General features: G+C 38.9%; 1 long non-coding RNA gene across 1 annotated transcript; it reads left to right on the top strand.

The window, feature by feature from the left end:
* Positions 1-5,104: 5,104 nt before the first annotated feature.
* On the top strand, positions 5,105-5,926 carry LOC122076497. The gene is made up of 2 exons (XR_006139495.1): positions 5,105-5,369; positions 5,463-5,926. It is a non-coding gene; the product is annotated as an uncharacterized LOC122076497 (long non-coding RNA).
* Positions 5,927-15,992: the final 10,066 nt, after the last annotated feature.

Below are 15,992 nucleotides of genomic sequence, written 5' to 3'. Positions count from 1 at the left end.
TTGTTTTGAGCATCTCACCTTACATGTGAAAGATTTCACTATGTGTTGGGCGATCTTACCACCACAGGTGTGACCCCAATGACGTCGGATCTTTCCTCAGTTTCTGTTTTCCTACAGTTATTGAAAACAATACTGGGATAAATCTGATTAATAGCCCAATTAGTCAAATTTAATTATATTGTTGGGATGTTAATATGCCTTCTGTTCTTGCATATTGTATATTTTGGTAAATTGTATGATTATATTTGTCAGCTTTGACTTCCCAGTTATTATCTATTAAAAAAAATTTGAATGATTCTAATTTTAAGGAATGGAACTAATCCTTTAATATTTCTCTGGCTATTATGATAATATATTTTGATCTTGAATTGATGAGCCTCCTAAGCCAGTAATTGTTAATTATGTTCAAGCTAAGGTTCTTTATGAAAATGGGAGGAATCGAATAGGTCTATCTAAAGATCAGTGGGAGTAAACTCATAAATCATAAATTTCTGTAGAACTACATTATTATAGATTGTTGACTCTATATCTAAACCATTGAGAATGTTCTGTGACAACTTCGTTGTGGTTCGTTTCTCTCATAACAGTAAAAGTATTTCAGGCTCTAAACACATTGACATTAAGTATTTTTGGTCAGAGAGAAAATTCAAAAGTCACAGATTACCATAGAACAGATTGCTACAGAAAACATGACTGTAGATCCTCTTACTAAGGGCTTGACTCCAAAAGTCTTTCAAGTGCATGTCACTAATATGGGACTTACTAGTTCTTTTTATGCTTTTTATTAGTGGGAGTTTTGCTCAATATGTTCGCATTTGATTTTCAGTTTTATTTTATATATACGATGCATTATTATTGTTCTCAAGAATATATATGCATTTTTATTATGACCATTTGTTTATGTGTATACACTTATTTATTTGCCTCCTACAAAAAATTGAGGTTATATGTGGTGTATTGATCTCATTCGGTATCTGAGGTTCCAGTCAATACACACACATCCAGTCGCTAGAAAAGCCTCGTTTGATTGAGGTCTAGTGCTAGTGTTTTGGGACATCCAGACCTAGTCCCAATGAGCTTCTTTGATTGAAGCTTGAGCGTTTGGGAGACGCTTGTAGTTAATGAGACCTTCGGTATCTGTCTCATAGGGCTCATTTGGTTTTTAAGCCAGAATCAATTTGGAAATAGACATGATGATTACTATTGCATGTTATTTCCATACCACACTTTCATACTGTTCAGCCCAAGTCGATGATGTTATGAGCACTTTGACGTGTTTGATCTCATTCGGTATCTGAGGTTCCAGTCAATACACACACATCCAGTCGCTAGAAAAGCCTCGTTTGATTGAGGTCTAGTGCTAGTGTTTTGGGACATCCAGACCTCCCAATGAGCTTCTTTGATTGAAGCTTGAGCATTTGGGAGACGGTTGTAGTTAATGAGACCTTCGGTATCTGTCTCATAGGGCTCATTTGGTTTTTGAGCCATAATCAATTTGGAAATAGACATAATGATTACTATTGCATGTTATTTTCATACCACACTTTCATATTGTTCAGCCCAAGTCGGTGATGTTATGAGCACTTTGATGATCAATACGGTTGGGTGTTTGTAATTCTCATTCGGACCAAGGCATTTGGTTTAAGGTGCACTCCATTCGACACTGTTTTGTTTATGGCCACATTCAGTTTATCTAAACTGAAGAGTTTTTTTAAATAAATTTTAAAATCTAAAACTTGTGACATATGCTGCCCAAGTGAGAGATTGTAAGATTTCCAATTAGGTGGGCTAACATAGTCAAAGATTTGTTTTCAAAATCGGTTTATTGGTGTTGACTATAGATGGAGTAAGCAGAAAGAATCCAATATTATTGGTAAGTGATCTCTATGGAGATATTGGATTCTATTAGCACATCTTAATAGTATGAAATATTTATTACTATGTGTGGACCTAAGGTATTGTTTCCTTAATGGGGAGGAAACCCTAATTTCTTTGCAGGGTTGGTCCCTACCCTCACCACTATATATAGTTATCGCTGATCCATTAAGTGAGGCTAATGAACTAAAGCAATAGGAAAAGAGGGTAGATCAGACCAACATTGATCGTGTTGTACAAGGAGCATACCAGAAGACATCGAGGAGTTGTAATTCTTTAGCCATGGATTCAGGTATGCCTAAAACCTGACTATGTATTCGTTGTTGCATGCTTATCCGATCTCCATGTGATGTATTGCAAGTTTATTTTCTATCACTGCACTCCCCTTGGATCAACGGTAGAATCTCGATGCACTTTTTGTTTTCTTCCTATATCGTTGTTATCTGTTCTACCCTCTTTTACCCTTTCAATTCTCCCATTTTTCCACGTGAAGAAACCCAAACCTACCACCATGCATTATTCCAACACCTACCCACACCTTCATTTCAAACATTTATTGAATATTCCCATGTTTTCTCATCTCTTCTTTTAATTCTGGTAATGAAGAAATCCCATCACCCTCGCTATGTGAAACCACCCAGTGATAAACCACCATCTCTTTCACAACCATACTTGAGAAAACTGCCATCCTTCAACATACCGTGCCACTCAACTCATCCTCCTCTATCTTCCAAGAAAATACCGCCGACCCCAAACCAACCTCGCTCCTCAGGCTCCAATCTTTGTGGTCTCTCAATGACCTCGACCTCCCCCTCTTCCCATCTTGATCCTTCCACCTCCACCACCTTCCCATTGAGAGCTTTCTAGGGTGCTCCATCGCTTGATGGATCATCGATCATTGTAAGTTTCAAATATGAGTTGGAAACTCTTTGCTATTTCTGTAGGCGAATCACCCATTTGCTGGAACCCTAGTTATGTAATTCTCCGAATAATTCGGCTGAATAGAATTTTACGAATAATTCGGTCCGAATCTAAATCAAACAAAAAATTCTGAAAAATTCTCAACTCTATAGATTTTTTTTTTAAATTCACGAATAATTCGTCCAAATCGAATTTTATCAAAAAAAAAAAAAACAAACAAACTTTATGTTGAATAAGTCAATGAGCCTTAGAAATAGTGTGATTATTATACATTTATTATACCAATGTTACTTTTCTTCTTGTTTATAATAGAAACCGATAAAGTTTATCTTTCCTGAGGTAATTTCTCACACTTCTACAAAAAAGTAAAAAAATAAAAAAGTTCTCACCCTATTTTGGTTTGACTAAGTCTTACTGTCGTTACTCTCTATCTAGTCTTTAAGGTGAACACACATGATGAGTGATGTTAGTCTAGTTGAATTTGTCCTCACTCCCCTCTTAGTCTCTCTTTGATTCAATTATTTGAGTAATAGAAAATGAATTTAGAAAAAAAAAAAAGAACTAAATATATAATTTGTATGTTGTGTACATATGATAATTAATAGATAATATGAAATAATTATTACAAATATTAAAAATAAAATCCGAATTTTTTGTCAACTTTTTAGTTTTATAAACGAATAATTTTTGAATCCGAATCCGAACCTGAATTTTATTATCTCCGTTTTTTTATCAATATTTTGACAGAATCGATGAATTAATAAAACAAATTAATCCAAATAATTCTTCATCCAGATAATTCTTGAATCCAAATTAAATAACTATGGCTGGAACTCTGTCCTACTTTTCCCCACGCACCTAAACATGATATTTGTTTAACTGCTGCTTAAATCGTGTAACCAATGAAGGTTGTCGTACCACTAACAGTTCTTACCAGGCTCTGTATTAATGGTTTCAATTGGTGGCATTCTATCACACTCACAATCAGTGCCATCGGTTGCAAAATATGGGCCTCAACCTATCACAGACACACATATGGGAAACTCTTGCTCACAAATGGATCTCGACCCGTTTATGCATCAACTCAACTTTACCATGGAAATGCCCAATTTTATTCAGCCTGTCCCCAATCTGGAGAACCCTTATTGGTTGTAGCAAAACTTCTCTCTGGATCCCAAATCCCAACTACCTTTGCTCCACCAATGGTGTTTCCTGTCGATCTCCTGCAGTCAGCTACTATTGGGCCATTAATTCCTGTTGCGGACTTATTTGGAAGTCCTAATCAAGTGACCTCAGCCAACCAAATTTCAACGACCCCAGCTGTGACCCTAATGCCACTCAAACCACAATTTCCCTTCCCCCACACCAACCTTGAGTGAACCAAACAAAACACCCCAACTCATCCTAAACCCATTATGTCAATTCAATTGAGCAAACCACATTACCATCTAGTACATCTTCAACCCTCATGACCCTACCCAAACCAAACTATTCATGACCACCAACCCTTTTGGTGAGGGGACCTCGAGGTCTAGATCATTTAAATGGCCACGAATAGAACTTATTGAGGAGCCATTGGTCACTAACAGTTGTGACCTGATTTCTGAAGCCCTTAATCAATCTGAAGACTTAACCAAATCTTTGAGAAGTTTAAATGGAAGAATGAAGGACGTAATTCCTTCCATATACAATGATAGGATCTTGCCATATATTCATAGAATCACAAATTAAACAATAAGGAAACAACGACACATACTGTTCACCATCGAATATGAAGAATTCATTGCCATTATATCTTTTACGTAATCTCCACTGCAACAAGTACAAACACAATAGATTCTCTAGGTTTCTCACACTAGCTCCCCTTAATGCTCTCTTGGTGATTGCTTTAATAATGAGAGTCAAGTTAGGGTAGAAGGAGGACCTAGAGTCCTATTTATAGAATTTGTGCATCCTCCCATCGAGGTGTGCCAAATAGGGAATGACTCTTTTCTCCAATTAGACTATGAGCAGGTTTCCAATTTGGAATCCACTACTAAATATAAGAGATTGGTATTAGTCAATTTCCTAATTGGTATATGGGACAATCACGGGGAATATTCTCTCTGTGTTAGAGAGAGAGAGAGAGAGAGAGAGAGAACTGAGCGGTGCTCTATTTTGTTTTCAAATACGGGATGAGAACAATGGTTAAGGCATCTGGTCGGTTCGATCTATGTTCGTGGCAAACCAGTTTGAGTGGTGGTCTTCTTCAGCTAAAACTGATCCTTTTATGGTCATTTTCTCTCTCCTCATCTGAGCCGTCCACCTCAGTTTTGCCACGTGTCATCTTCTGCACCTAGAATAACACAAGAATTGTAGGATAAGGAATAACAGAGGATCTGGATCCTTTCCGAAGCCCTTAATCAATCTGAAGACCCTAGCCTAACCCTTAACCAAATCTTTGGGAAATTCAAAGGGAGGGATACTTTTGTTGATCGTGACCTTGATCGGGATGAGACATCAATCCATGAATAGGCTTGTGTTGGTGAGTGGTCGCAAGGGATGAGAATGCAGGAGAATCCGATCGAGATCGGGTAAAAATTATTTTCTCTTTCCATCCTTTCTTAATTTACTTATCTGTTTTATCTGTTTTCTTTTGCATTTTACTAAGTATTGTTCTCTCCTAGTTTGCTCTTGAGAGAAGATATTGGAAGAGACCGTTTGTTCCGAGTTACTGTTTCTCCTGTGTGCGCTTTTGTTTTCTATGATAGCTAGCATTTGTTTGATTTGTATAGGCCTCTTTTGCGGTTTTATCACGTCCTACTACATCATCTCTGTTGTGAATACTTTCTTTTCCTTATATTTACTTGCTATCTACTTTATAAGTTTCTTATCATAAGTGTTTTAAATTATTCCTGTGGAATCATGCATGTGATGTGTTGGAATGTTAGAGGTCTTCACTCTAACACCACTAACGGATGCTTAAATAAACAGCTGAAGACCAAAGATCCAGATATTGTTTTTCTATGCGAAACGAAAATCTCAAACCATTTAGAATTCAAACCCTACTGTCAGTCCAAGTATTACGACTCCTCCGATTTCATCAACAACTAGGGAAGTACAGGAAAAAAAGGGGGGAATATAGTTATTAATAAAAAAAAAAATTCAGTATTCTTCTTGTCATTATGGTTCCTGTTTCTTTTCTGTTGTCATTGAACCAACTGTGGACCTCCCTGTTCAATGGGTACTCATCTGCATTTATGCCCCATCTCACTTGAATCTACGAGTGGAGTGCTGGTCTGAACTTGACTCACCCTTAAAAGTATCAAAATGCCTTTGCTCATCATGGGGACTTCAATGAAATCACTGGGGGGGGTGGGGGGAGGGGACTTTCAAACATTCTCTCTCATCAGCTGCTTTAAATCCATCTTGTCAAGCCATAACCTCCATCAAATATTCTCTCAAGGTAACCCTTTCACTTGGTCCAACAAACAAAAACCTCCTAAACTGATTAAAGAAAACCTGGATAGAGCTTATGCCAACCTACTTTGGCTTTCATTGTGTCCTAATGCATCGTTATCCAAATTGGCATCGATAGGGTCTGACCACTAACCTATTGTGCTCCATTCTTCTGATCCCCATCCAAAAACACATGCTTGGATGTCTCACCCTGAGTAGAGATGTAAACTGTTCGAATTTGGTTCGGGTAGGACAATTCTGTTTCCGAATCCATTTAAAAATTTATATCCATATTCGAATTGTTTATCCGTTCGGAGATGAAAATTACTTTCAATTCCGAATTCGACCACTAATCGGATAATCCAGTTATTGTTCGATTCGAACGATCACAGGGAGAGAGAGAGAGAGAGAGGTACCGTGCTTCCTTCTGTTACTTTCTGATTCAGCTTACCCACCTGGGCCATTGTCTTCCAAAGATGTTCCCGTCTCTACGATTACTGATCAAGTCCCCGGCTTCAGATGCTTCCTGACCTGCCTCCGATGCCACCGTCACACCCTCTCTTCAAGAGATCGATTAGGTCTTTACTCTTGTTTATTTTCTATTTTTTAATTTTTTTTTCTGTAAAGTTTTTAAGTTTCTTAATGATGTGTTTAAGAAGTAATATATTTGGCTTTTAGCTTTTCAAATTTTTGGAACATGGATTATTAGTTATAGTTTCTTAAAGGGAGAGAGAGAGAGAGAGAGAGAGAGAGAGAGAGAGAGAGAGAGAGAGAGAGAGTTACAATTTGTGCTCTAACCCTCGAATAAGGTCATTTCATCTGTTAGACGGGCACGGATATTTTATTACCATCAAATAGCTAAACAAATTGGATAATAATCAGTCAAAAAATGGGATTATTATATGCGTATTAGTTATCGGACGGATTCGAATAGTTTTCAGATAGTGATTTTCTGAATATGGATTCTCCTAAACGAAACGAACACTAATCGAATACGAATTTTCGACTATCTATTTACATCCCTAACCCTAAGTCTACCCTTTCTACTCCAACAAATGGGTTTCTTTAGTATCTGGCAATCTAATGTCATAGCTTGCTTCCGTGAGCAGACTTTTATCTAGATGGAACTGGGAGGTCTTTGGCCACATTGAACATCTTAAATCTAAACTCATGTCCCAATATCTGCACCTTGAAAATAAAAACAATACCATGGACCTTGATTTGGAAAGCATTGAAAGCTTTCTTGGATTTTGGATGTCGAGGAACAATTTTGGCACCAAAAATTCAGGTAGGGAATCAATGGCAGGCCAGGAAGCATTCCCCACGGCCTTCACATAAGACTTTTTTGGAGCAACCACCTCCGGGTTTCTATCTTCTTCAGGAATCACAGGATCTCAATCCAGAGCATGTCTCAAACCTCCATCTTCATCCTCCTCTTCGGCAGAAACTTTCCCCCCAAGATCACCAGACACTCTCTCTCCTCCTATCTTCATTTTCTCATCTGTCGAGACCATCTCTCGTCGTTCCATTTTTTTAATAATGAGCCCCAGACCCTAATCTAAGTGGTGACTCCCAGAAAATGTAAATCGTCGGACCCATACAACACTTTCTTAAGGAGATGTCTATGAAACCCCGTTGGTCCCTTACACTAGTTTCAACTGAATACTCGATAATTTGTTCCACATCCCAATCAGGGTATTAGAAGTACCTAGTCCCAGTTTCCAAATACCATCATGAAGAATAGAAGACAATTTTGCTAACCTATGAGAACCCATATTATACCTAATTCTTTTACTATATTTGGCAATTAAAACCCCATTAGGGTGCCAATTATAAAGCCAAAGATAACTATTAGATCCAACATCAATGGAAGATTTGATGTGATTAGAGACAAGGTAGCGGTATTTTAGAATTTTCCTCCATGCCTAGGAGACATCCATAGTGCATGTGGTTGCCTAAATGGTTTCAATACGGGAGCGTGGCTCCTACACTAGCATAGGAACCAATGGGAGCACACCTAAAAGCATCAACAGTGTGGGCATTTCCACCTTTGATGGGGGAGAGTGGTTATTTCGGCCCCTCTATGTCTGAGCATAGCCCCTACACTACTAGACAAAGTTCCTTTTCCCATAAATATATAAAGTAACATAGTGTAACATTATATATGGTTTCCTAAACCGTCTTAACCCAATAATGTTATCTTCTTAGTTACTCACTTTTATTCCTTGTGTGGAGGAATAACCCAACAAATTCCCCTTCAACACACGAGGAAGGATCTCTTAAACGTATTATGTCAACATTTATGTATCCCTACAACACATTATTTTTCCTATGACAAACATCAAACTTCTCATATTGTTGGAGTGCGCATCGCATCTTGCCAATCCTACAACATGGTTCCTTTTCCTCTGCAAATGGTTCACTTATCTTATTCTTTATCCTACGCATTCTCAGTGTGTATATCATTCTTCATATGCCACTATCTATGCATGCACCATTCCTTATATAACATTATTTGTGCAATCTGTTTATAATATTCATATTGTCACACCTCACTCCTTAGGATATCAGAGATGTGACTATGATGCTTACCATCATCCAATAAGACCTACCAGGATCTTAGAAGACCTTACACTCACAACCACAACAAGAATCACTAAAATCAATTGCAACAGAATAAAAAATATAATAATTTATTCTTGTACTAATGAGAAGTATAGTGTGACAAAGGTAATACAATAACAAGGTTTATCTCAAAGTTTAAAGTATCAAGGTGTACAACATAATATTTCACGAGTATAATAATAAAACATACAAGGAATGATAATGGACAACATAAATCCCTACTCAATGGCATATTGCAATTACAGTCATCAAACGCAGAACGTTCGTCGTGCTCCTTGGCCTTTGAATTCCACAGTCCCCACTGTACTCGGCTATAGAAGGTGAAGCGTCACTACTCATCGGTACCATAGTACCTACATCATCATCTAAAATGGGACATGCACGTGGTGTGAGCTACACTAAGCTCAGTGAGAGATGGACAACATGCAAGCAAACGCATATAGTTCATGATGTGGTGTACGATGCAATTCATTTTATTATCCACTTAGCAAACAACTATGTCCGGGTTATAGCTCTACTGCAACATATTAAATAGTATCCCTAGTCCCGAAATATGTCCTCAGTTGCCTAACAAACCCTTGATAACCTCATCCTGGCGCCACGGTCCCAAAATTTCCTATCATCACTTGGGCTCGGTCTGCCTCCAATAATAATCACATCGCACCGCAAAAGTGAGACCTACCACTATGGGTTATCTAATACCTATCCCTTTGTTGGCAAGGAGTCAGAAAACAGGGAAATTCATCATAATCATATGTAATATGCATGACCTTGCATAATGATATAGTTAATATGGCAAATACAATACCAAAATCGTCCTCGGCCACACCGTAACCCATTTTCAAGCTTAGCTCTAGCAATATACAGTTCAGTATGGCAAATATGGGTCCCAAAATTGACCTCAGCCACACTGTAATCCCTTTCCAAGACTAGATCTAATGCGCATGATAATTAAAGCTACTAGGCAATCACGATACTAGAATCCTCCTTGGCCACATCGGATCATAGTTAGCAAAAACGGGAATGGAAAAAAATGAAACAGATGGTACAGGTTTTAAACAGTAAAAATTTTCGAATGATATGATCAAATAAATGGTCAAAAAAATAGAGAACAGTAAAAATCGAAAAATAGACGGTAGAGGCTTTAAACTTATAGATTTCAAACAAACGAGACTAAAAAATCAGTAGTATACTCATATAAATTAAGGAATTATTATATGAATATCTACATCTAGTGTTCAAAACAACTACAATATCTAACATTAATGCCTATACATCCCATGTCTCATTATAAGTTTTAAGACATATCATTGAATATCATCCAACACCAATCCTAAATGCATACACTACACATGCCCAAAGTCTTATTGAGCAATGTGACTAGTTTATGGTGTTGTTCATTGTTGTCAACATAGTCAATACACTCTCAAAGTGATATACGTTCAGTTAGAGTTATGAGTCATCACTTTAGAAATTTTTTTCAGCAAATACGTCAGTTTATAGCTCAATTTTGGGGTCCGTGAATTGAATTTGGGTTAAAGGTAATATCATGAGAAATATAGTCCATTACGTTAGCTTCAAGTTGGTGAAAGAATCAAGTCAATCAGAGTTTGGGAGAGAGATATATAATCAATTAAGTAGACATTATGTTCAAAAATCAAATCTTTAAAAATACCATAAAAAAGGGAACGTGTTTTAAGCGTGTTGAGAATGGGAATGCTTGAAGTTTGCTATTTTTTTAAGTATCTTTGGGAAGCATACAGTAACAACAACAACAATAATCTTATCCCAACTGAATGGGGTCGGCTACATGGATCCAATATGGAAAATAGAAAGTAAAGAAGCATAGAAGATAGGTTAAAAGGAAGAAACATGGGGATAATAGAAGAAGGTATGGCAGAATAGAAACACGCATCATGGAAACATTCCCTATAGGGGGTCAGCAACACGGGTCCTTGTCCTCCACGAAACTCTATCCGAAGTCATACTAGGGTCAAGCCCTACTCTTTGCATATCTTTTCGGACCACTTCATTAATAGTAATCTTAGGCCTGCCCCTAACTTTTCTAGCTCCCTCCAAATGAATCTAGTCACTCTTCCTTACTGGAGCCTCCATATGTCTCCGTTGGACATGGCCATCCCACCTCAATCTGCTCGTATAGAGTTTGTCTTCGATTGGTGTAACCCCAAAATCATTTTTAATACGCTCATTCCTTACCCTATCTCTATTGTTCTTGCTGCATAGACCTCTCAACATTCTCATCTCCGCTACATTTAGTTTATTCAAAGTACTCTTCTTAATTGCCCAACATTTCGCTTCATACGTCATAGCTGGTTGTATAACTGTCCTGTAAAATTTTTCCTTTAGTTTTTTTAATAGGTATTATTTTGTCATATAACACTCCCGATGCACCTCGCCACTTCATCTACCCCACTTTAATCTTATGGGAAACATCATCCTCTATATCCCCCTCTTTGTCAATGATAGATCCCAAGTATTTAAAATAGCTCCTTCAGGGTAGTTCTTGTTCCTCTAACTTCACACACCCTCCCTTCTTCTAGATTGACTAAAGGGGCACATCATATATTCTGTCTTCGTTCTGCTTAACATAAAACCTCTTTATTCAAAACTTGATCTCCATAGTATACGATAAAACGTGTTTTAAACAGTAAAAATGGAAACACATTTAAAACGCAGTCTTAAATGCATTTTTGCTATTAATGCATCGGACCCCACCCTTCCACACACAACAATCATAGTAGCAATTTCATTTGAAAGTAGTTGAAATCAATAATAAATTAATCATACATGTGGTTATTAATTTAAGAAATGTGTATGAAATTGAGTAGTAATTCTACAATTTAAAACACTCTGGAAAATAAAACCACCCACTCACTTTGCCTGCTGACTTGGTGAAATTTTGCCAAACATGAACACATGAAGCAACCTCGCTAGAACTCACCGAAAGTAATTATCTCTGGCCTAGTTAAAAGTACAACAAGTGCTAAAATGTGTCTTAAAGGGTCCCCAAGAAGGTCCGCAAATTTTTTTCGAAAAGGGTTTTATTATAGTTCAATAGGTGTCACTGGTAGATGCCATCGGTAGATCACTGATCAATTGATGATCTAAATGGTAGCTGATTTCAATTCTGCCACTCAAAACATCCTCCAATAGATGTCACCTCTAACCTAGTAGTGGGATCGACTAGTCGCACAAATAGAAGCTTTAATTTTACCGAATCATCCACCGATAGATGTCACTAGTAGATAGGTGATCTACCAGTGGGATCTATTAGTGATAGTTCAGAAAGTGTCCTTCACTTTAGATCTGAACCACCTTAGATTCTATGGCCGCATTTTGTTTTGTGGAGTTTGTAGAGGGTCACTTGACCTTTCATTAGGGTCTAGTCGATCATTTTTTCTCCATGCCAATTGGAAGTTATGTCGATTCTTCGACCAAAAACCTAAACCCCAAGTTGAGCTAAAAATTTCATCGGATCTTGGAAAACACTTTTTGGAGCTCAAGAAAGTAGGAGGGAATGCAATGCACACTACCCCATTTGGATATGATCATTAGGGTTGAGGTGCACCTTACCAACCGAACAAAACCACAATACCTAGGTCTACCCAAACCACAAAGGAAGGGGAAAGAAGCAGAGGTGTGCTCCCCTGACCCTCTCTACCACCACCTCACCAGACCCGACCAAACCTACATGCTTCTCCTAGGCCCACAAGGTTCATTGGCAATCCGCTATGTCTGATGAATTTAATGCTTTATTACGTAATGGTACTTGGTCCCTTATGCCTTACAGGGAAACTATGAATCTGGTTGGCTGCAAGTGGGTGTACCGCATCAAACGGAAGGAAGATGGCTCCCTTGAACGATATAAGGCCCGTTTAGTTGCTAAAGGATTTCATCAACAACTTGGTCTTGACTACCATGAGACCTTTAACCCTGTCATCAAACCTACTACCATATGGACGGTCCTCTCCTTGGCCATGTCTAACGGATGGTATGTTTGTCAGCTTGATGTTCAGAATGCATTCTTGCATGGTATTCTCTCTGAGGAAGTCTACATGGCTCAACCCCAGGGTTTTGAAGATGCCCTATGCCCTAATCATGTCTGTCGCCTCCACAAGTCCCTCTACAGGCTCAAACAGGCTCCTAGGGTTTGGTTTCACAGATTATCTGAGTTCCTCACTCGCTCAGATTTTTAGTCATCCCAAACCGACACATCACTGTTTATCAACATACAGGGCTCCGTTGTCACATATGTCCTTGTCTACGTAGATGACATCTTGGTTACAGGGAACCAACCAACTCATGTTCAGACTCTCCTTCATCAGTTTGCTTCAGAATTCTCTATCAAGGATCTTAGTTGTCTCAGTTTTTCCTTGGTATTGAAGCCCTATATCGGTCTGATGGTGTCCTCCTCTCTTAACACCGGTACATAACTGATCTCCTATAGAGGGCTGGCATGACTGACTGTAAGCCAGTCACTACTCCCATGGCCACCACCTTTGCAGCATCTTCCACAGGGGGTGTCCTTTCAGATCCCACCAGGTATCGCTCCATTGTCGGTGCTCTCCAATACATCACCCTCACTAGGCCTGATGTGGCTTATTTAGTGAACTGTGCCTGCTAGTTCATGCATGTCCCCTCTGAAGACTTCTACGCTATCTCCAAGGTACCAAGGATCATGGGTTGTTCATCTCTAAATCTAGTTCCCTCCAATTATAAGCATTCTCCGATGCTGACTGGGCTGGTGACAGTGCGGATCGTAAATCCACAGGAGGCTATGCCATCTATATGGGTCCTAATCTGATCTCATGGGCCTCTAAGAAGCAGAAGACAGTTGCACGCTCCTCCACTGAGTCTGAGTACAAAGCAGTGGCTGATGCCTGCACCGAACTCACTTAGCTTCGCTCTCTCTTTGAGGAATTAGGGATCCCTGTTCCCATTGCACCCATTCTTTGGTGTGACAACTTTGGGGCCACTTACCTTTCGGTCAATCTAGTCTTTCATGCTCATACCAAGCATGTTGAAATTGACTTCCATTTCGTTCGTGATAAAATCGCCTCAAAGGACCTTCAAGTGCAGTTCATTTCAACACATGACCAGATAGCCAATATCCTTACCAAAGCTCTCAGCTCTACACGGTTCTCCTTTCTATGGGACAAGCTATGGATTCGGCCTTTCAAATCCTCACCTTGAGGGGGTGTATCAGACAGTTAGCATCCCACTGGAACTCCACCTCTAGAGTCATACTCACACTCAACAACCTCTCCTACATTGTAGGCATTTTCAGTGAGCACAAACTCTAGAGACTGACTTGCAGTCCAAGACTACCTCATGAGACAGTAGAGTTGGAATAAGTCTCCCACATGTGTTCATAGAGTATGTCTATAACTCAATAACTGTAATCTCTATATAAGAGCACCATTGTACACTCATTAAAGTTAATGCCAATACACTACTTCAACAGCACCAAAGTATCAAAACCTATGAAATTTTTCATAAGAAACCAGGGCAAGTGTTTTCCGTCCAAGAGAGGACCCTGTGCCTAGACACAGGGTCGTGCACCCCCAAGAGGGGCACGATGGCCATTGCATCTTCCCTGTGTCTATGGAATTCTTCTCCTTCTATTTCCAATAGAATTCTACCTCACTTCCATTTCATCAATAGAGGTGTTTGTGGGCCCTTCTTGTGGCTGGGCCACGATGCATAATGAGGAGTAGCAAACGATCATCATTGTTAAAGGATTATGTGGCATAAGGATGCAATTGCAAGGGGGAATTCTGTTAAATGTCATGGTAGGTTGTTAGACGATGATTGGGTGGGAATAATTTTGTCAAGGAATATAATCGGTTATAGGAAGGCCTATATATGTAATCTGGGTAAGGAAGAAAAGGTATGAATCAAATCAATTCCTCTCATTTTCTTCTTCTTAGGACGTTTACCCTCCAAGCTAGCATTTCGATATTATTTCTTTGTTGAACGTATCAATAGACCTCAAGGATAAGATTCTGCAGGTCCTTGGAATCATTGAACTACTACAGGAGAGCCTCACCTGTGTTCTTTCTTGGAGAGCTCATTCATCGGAAATCGAATCCTAAAAGTTATAGCCAAAATGAAGGCAGTCCAATTGAGGTTTATTCTCCAACTCATAAGCTTCTCTTTGATTCGAACTCCTCATCGAATTTGGATGATTTTGCAGCGTTGGCTATTGGATTTTTTCGATTTCTGGAAGGGATTTCTTGCTGAAATACTTGTGCAAGGGTCACCAACATTTGAGCGGACAATGAGGGCAAACTCAATAGAGATTGATGGTGATGATTTGGGGGAAAAACCATTGGATCGGAAAATTTCATCTGCCGGAATTTTAACCCTGGTTCCAAATGAATCCTACGGTTCTTGTTGCTGAACTCCATCAATCAATTCTAGGAAAAAAACAAGAATCTTGAATCGTCGGGCGTGGAGTGGGTTTGAGGTTGGATGAGAGGGAGGGGGCTGGGAGTAATGATCGGAGAAGGGGAGGTCAAGGGCAAAATTGTCAATAAAATACATGATTGAGGGAAGAAACACTATTTGGGTAATTTTGTAAACCAAAAATCTGACTTTGTATATTTTTGTTAACTGAAACATAAAGTGGAAATTTTTTTCAAGAGAAACCCAATTGTGGGTAATCAATATAAATTTCCCAATGATTTTTGAGACTTTGTCAAAGCCTTCGAGCCATGAGCTTTACAAAGCACATTAGCAACAACTGCCTAATATGTTAGTATAATTGTGGTGTGCAAATCCCACCTTCACTAGGTCTCTAGGAGGTCTCAAGTTTGAGCCGCTTGATTATTACCTTCCCCTCCGTTGAAGGGGTTGAGCCACAATAGAATATGATCGCAAGCCCAAATGGTCCCAATCATTTGAAGAGACAGGGTCTCCCAACGGGCTCAAAATAGAAGAGGCCCAAGAAGGGTGTGAGCATCCAAAGGATTAGAAAGCCCAACGAGAGTCATTATCGGTCCAAACACTTTAGAGGAGACAGGAACCCCCCATTGGGGAATAGAAGAAATGCTGGTTGGACGCTCATTAAAAATGCACCATTAGGATTTATTTATCGTATATCCCAAAAA

This window comes from Macadamia integrifolia, chromosome 4 (genome assembly GCF_013358625.1).
Source record: "Macadamia integrifolia cultivar HAES 741 chromosome 4, SCU_Mint_v3, whole genome shotgun sequence".
In the NCBI taxonomy this organism is placed as follows: Eukaryota; Viridiplantae; Streptophyta; class Magnoliopsida; order Proteales; family Proteaceae; genus Macadamia; species Macadamia integrifolia.
Note: the sequence above shows the minus strand (reverse complement) of the source record. Positions and strands in the feature narration are given on the sequence as shown.